The following is a 5,478-nucleotide window of genomic DNA, read 5'->3' as shown; positions in this document are numbered from 1 at the left end:
GGACCGGGGCGTTCTTTTCCCACCCCCAAAGCACATTTTTGCAGGAGGATGTTCGGGTGAGGTTGGGGGAAGCTGGAAGCAAACGGGATTTTCGCTTCAGTTAAGACTGGAGTGAATATGTTCAAAGTAAAAAGTTTACCCACCCCACCCACAAAATCTCTCATATAAGTTGCATTTTTTAAAAATAACAAAAAAACCGACTTTCCAGATCAAATGAATGAAAGTGGTCTGGGAGTTTGGATGAAACTTCTCTACAGCCCTGCAATTAGGAATTGGTTAGCACTCCCAGGACCCCTAACCATTGGCTGCTGAGAGTGACTGATAGCTGAAAGCCCATGGAGGGCAGCAAGTTGAGGAACACTGATTTAGGTGTCTCCCTTTCCCATATGTGCTGACACCTTTGAAGAATCAAAGTGATAATGTGCTTCTGAGCACAAGAATAATATTTCGAGCAAGTATGCTGAGTGCCACAGTCATATATTTTGAGAAATTAAAGCACTTAGAATCAGAATCGTAGAGTTGGAAGGGATCCTGAGAGACATCTAGTCCACCCCCCTGCAATGCAGGAATCTCAACTAATGCATCCAACCTCTGCTTAAAGGTAAAGGGACCCCTGACCATTAGGTCCAGTCGTGGCCGACTCTGGGGTTGTGGCGCTCATCTCGCTCTACAGGCCAAGGGAGCTGGTGTTTGTCCACAGACAGCTTCCGGGTCATGTGGCCAGCATGACTAAACCGCTTCTGGCAAACCAGAGCAGCGCACGAAAATGCCATTTACCTTCCCGCCGGAGCGGTACCTATTTAACTACTTGCACTTTGACGTGCTTTCAAACTGCTAGGTTGGCAGGGGAACCTCTGCTTAAAAACCTTCAAAGAAGGAGAGTCCATGAAATATACTCGGAGTCCTGTAGTGATTTCATGCTCTTCATTGTAGCTTGTAAAACAGTGATTGAATTGCCCCCCAAACCTCAGGCTTTTATATACATTATTTACACAATGAGTCCCGTCTGACTGGCTGATTCTGCTTCCCTCCTGGAGCCTGATTGGTCTTTTCCTGCAGGCCAATCAGTTGTTGCATTCTAGGATCCAAGCTTAGTACATAACACCCCTCCCCTCTAAGTTCCCGTTGCGCCCAGGTTAGCATTCGTAGTCGCTGAGGTATGCCAGTCGCCTACGTATGCGTTGTGGTCTCGGGTGTCTCTTGGTAGGGGTTACTGGTTCTGGCTCTTGTTCCGGGGCTGCCAGCTGTGACAGGGCCATTGAGTTGGGCGCTGCTGGTCTACTCGGTCGTGATTCTGGTTCCTGTGGCTGCTCGGCCTCGGGGGTCACTTCTGAACTTCCTAGTTCTGCCTCCCTTACCCGCTCCTCCTGCTCTATGGGCCTCACTCTTCTGCTATCCCCTTGGGATTCCTTTGTCCAGCCCTCCCTGGGTGTGTTTCGTGTAGGGCTGTGAGTACCTTTTGGCGCAGAGGCTGGGGAACGACCACCCTGCTTCCCTATAACAGGCACCCCTTGTGGGCTGACAGTTCATGTTTGCAGGTCTTATAGCCTGCAAATTCCAGCCCAGGGTTGCTACTGGGCCATCCCCGCAACTCCCAGTCCAGGACCTGGGAGATGACCCTGTCCTTCATGGAGTAGCATGCTACTTCCGGCGCCTGAATGGGACGGTCAGGAAGCTGTTCCAGGCTCATGACCTCATGTACAGGTGCTGGGTCGGGGCCGGTCTCAGGTAGTGGCAGTCTGCTGAGGGCATCCGTGTGGCCCATCGCCTTCCCGGGCTTGTGGACCAGTGTATACTGGTAGCCGGTGAGGAAAATCGATCACCTGAGGATGCGGGGTGACAGTACTTGAGGGGTCTGCTTCTTGGGAGCGAATAGTCCAAGCAGTGGCTTGTGGTTGATCACGACGGTAAAGGGACACCCATACAAGAAATCATGAAATTTCTTTACTCCCTTCATGATTGCCAGGCCCTCTTTGTCTATTGCGAATAGTTCCTCTTGGCTGTGGAGAGGGTCTGGGGAAAGCAAGCCACCAGCACCTCTCTTCCATCCAGATGTTGGTGGCCTAGTACGGCGCCAACACCATAGGGTGAGGTGTTGCATGCCAGCACCACCAGCAACCTCTTGTCAAAGTGTGCCAGGACTGAGTTCGAGACGAGCAGATCTTTCACTGCTTGGAGCGCTGCCCCCACACCCACGGGGTCCACTTGTCTAACAGTCTGTGTAGGGGCTCCACTACCGCTGCCTTGTGCGGTAAGAAGGCATGGTAAAAGTTCAATAGTCCCAAGAAGGCCTGGAGTTCCGCCTTACCCTTAGGTGCTGGGGCATCACAAATAACCCGCACCTTGTTGCCGGTCAGGTGGACTCCATCTGCGTCCACTGTAAATCCTAGAAAATCTACCTGTTGCACTCCTAGCAGACACTTTTCCTGCTTCACCTTGAGGCCGTCCGTCTGGAAGCAGTGCAGGATGGTGCGGAGTCGGTCCCCAAATTCCCCCGGCGTGGTCCCAGCGATCAACACATCATCAAAGAAGGGGGTGATGCCAGGAATTCCTTTGAGGAGAGAGTCCATTAGATTTTGGAATATGCCTGGCGCCACGCTGACGCCAAATTGCAGCCGCTTGACACGGAACATGCCCCTGTGTGTTACAATTGTCTGTGCCTTGGCGGTGGCCTCGTCCACTGGCAACTGCTGATAGGCCTGGGCCAGGTCCAGCTTGCCAAAAATCTTAGACCCCGCCAAGGTGGCGAGGACATGGCTGACCACTGGCACCGGGTATGTATGAGCCATAAGGGCCTTGTTTATGGTACATTTGTAGTCTGCGCAGATGCGGACTGAGCCGTTGGGCTTGACAGGTGTGACGATTGGGGTTTCCCAGGGGGCGTTAGGCACCAGCTTGAGCACTCCTTGCTCCACAAGCCAGTCTAATTCCTCGTTGATCCGGGGTTTAAGGGCGAATGGGACCCAGTGGGCCTTGAACCTGATGGGTCGTACGGTGGTGTCTAGTTGTAGGCCAATGGGGGGGGCTGTATATCGTCCCAATGCCCCATTGAAAACCTCCGGAAACTCTTTGCAGATGGCATCCACATCCACGTGTGAGGTAGTGCGGTTCACCCCGGTGATGGCTAGCCCCAGTGGCCCAAACCACACCAACCCCAGTAAGCTAACGTAGGGCTCCTTGACCACGATCAAGTCCAATCGCCGCTTCTGCCCTTGATATTGTACATTGAAGGTTCCCACCCCCATCATGGGGACCTTGCGTTTTTGGAAGTCCCAGAGGGTGAATGGGCCGGCCTAAGCTTGGGGCCGCCACTGGGACACAATTTCCTTAATGTCCATGCCAAGATATGGTCAGGGTTGAGCCTGTATCAAGCTCCATGCAGCACGGGGCTCCCTCTATCTGTACCTTGATGTAATTTTTTTCCGCGTTAGAATGAGGCAACTGGTATACCTGACAGTCTGTGATCTCCATCGAGTTGCCTTGGTGTGTCAGACCACAGGGCCTGGGAGTCTTGGGTCGGCCATCTGGTTCAAGGTGTCGGGCACGGCACACCCGGGCAATGTGTCCCACTTTTCTGCATTGTTGGCATTATGAGTTGCGGAAACAGCAAGTCCTCCACTCATGGCTCTCCCCGCAGCTTGCGCAGTTCCCCTCTTCCGGACGAGGCTGTCATGGTGGGCATGCGGCTTGTGTGCGCTGCTGCACTCGGTGCACATCTTCCCGGTCGGATTCTGAGTCATCAGTGAGGTCCACATGGTGGACCCTCGGTTGGGAAGACATGTTTGACCGGAATCCTTGCGCTGACCTCTCGGAGGCTTCAGTTGCTAGAGCCTCCTCTAGAGTGACCTGGAACGTCAGGTCCTTCTTGGCGTAGAGGTACCGCTGCAGCTTCTCATCCCTCAGGCCGCCCACGAGGGGGTCACGGAGCATGTTCTCCAGCTCTGTGAAGTTGCAGAGCTGGGCAGCCTGGCAGAGGGAGGTCACATACCCGGTTATGGTTTCTCCTGGGGCTTACGCTTTGCGTAGAAGGCGTTGCGACATGCTACCACTGAGGGCTGTGGCAAGAAGTGCTCCTTCAGCCATTCCATTATCATGTCGTAAGGAACAGTTGCAATATTTGCGGAAGCGAGGAGGGCTCGGGCGATCTCGACCGTTTCTTCTCCACAGACGCTGAAGAAGGTCGCCCTCTTCTTGGCTGCGTCAGTGACATCCTTTGCCTCCAGGAGGAACTGGAAGCGGGTGGCGTATTCTTCCCAGTCTCCTGAGGCTGGGCTGAATGGCATGAAGCTGTTGTCTGTCGCCATTCTAGGTCCTTGGGTCCTGGAGCTGTAGCCTGGATGTGCGGTGCGGTGCTGTGTTGCCTGTGGCAGCTGTGTGCGGTGCGCAGCAGACAGCTCAGCAGGATCCCACCTTCGTCACCAGTGAAATATACTTGGAGTCCTGTAGTGATTTCATGCTCTTTATTGCAGCTTGTAAAACAGTGATTGAATTGCCCCCCAAACCTCAGGCTTTTATATACATTATTTACACAATGAGTCCTGTCTGATTGGCTGATTCTGCTTCCCTCCTGGAGCCTGATTGGTCTTTTCCTGCAGGCCAATCAGTTGTTGCATTCTACAATCCTACCAGCCTAATAGGCTGATTAACTTCCTCCTGGAGCCTGATTGGTCTTTGCAAGCCAATCAGTTGTTGCATTCTAGGATCCTACTTGCCTATTGTTCTAGGTTCCAAGCTTAGTACATAACAGTCCACCACTTCCCGAGGGAGTCCATTCCACTGTTGAACAGCTCCTACTGTCAGAAAGTTCTTCCTGATGTTTAGTCGGAATCTCCTTTCTTGTAACTTGAAGCCAGTGGTTTGCGTCGTACCCTCTGGAGCAGGAGAAAACAAGCTGGCTCCATCTTTCACGTGACAGCCCTTGAGATATTTGAAGATGGCTATCATGTCTCCTCTCAGTCTCCTCTTTTCCAGGCTAAATATACACAACTCTCTTAACTGTTCCTCATAAGGCTTGGTTTCCAGACCTTTTATCATCTTGGTTGCCCTCCTCTGCACACATTTCAGCCTGTCAATATCCTTCCCAAACTGTGGTGCCCAGAACTGGGCACAGGACTCCAAGTGTGGTCTACCCAAGGTAGAATAGAGCAGTACTATGACTTCCTTAGATTTGTTGAAGCAGCCTAGAATAGCATTAGCATTTTTTGCTGCTGCATCACACTGTTGACTCATGTTAAGCTTGTGTCCTACTAAGACCACTAGATCCTTTTCACTAGTACTGGCAGGCCAGGTGTCCCCCATCTTATATTTGTGCTGCCGGTTATTCCTGTTAAGTGTAAGGTAAAGGTAAAGGGACCCCTGACCATTAGGTCCAGTCGTGACCAACTCTGGGGTTGCGGCACTCATCTCACTTTATTGGCCAAGGGAGCAGGCGTACAGCTTCCGGGTCATGTGGCCAGCATGACTAAGCCTCTTCTGGCG

At 52.4% G+C, this 5,478-nt stretch overlaps 1 long non-coding RNA gene across 1 annotated transcript; it reads right to left on the bottom strand.

Annotated features, from left to right (window-relative positions):
* Positions 1-910: 910 nt before the first annotated feature.
* On the bottom strand, positions 911-4,991 carry LOC308468095. Its single transcript, XR_013981468.1, has 2 exons — positions 4,709-4,991; positions 911-1,090 (listed from the first exon to the last, which is right to left on the bottom strand). It is a non-coding gene; the product is annotated as an uncharacterized lncRNA (long non-coding RNA).
* Between the last annotated feature and the right edge of the window lie 487 nt (positions 4,992-5,478).

Source organism: Podarcis pityusensis (assembly GCF_964106645.2).
Source record: "Podarcis pityusensis genome assembly, chromosome: Z".
Lineage (NCBI taxonomy): Eukaryota > Metazoa > Chordata > Lepidosauria > Squamata > Lacertidae > Podarcis > Podarcis pityusensis.
This window is presented reverse-complemented; position numbering and strand designations above follow the sequence as displayed.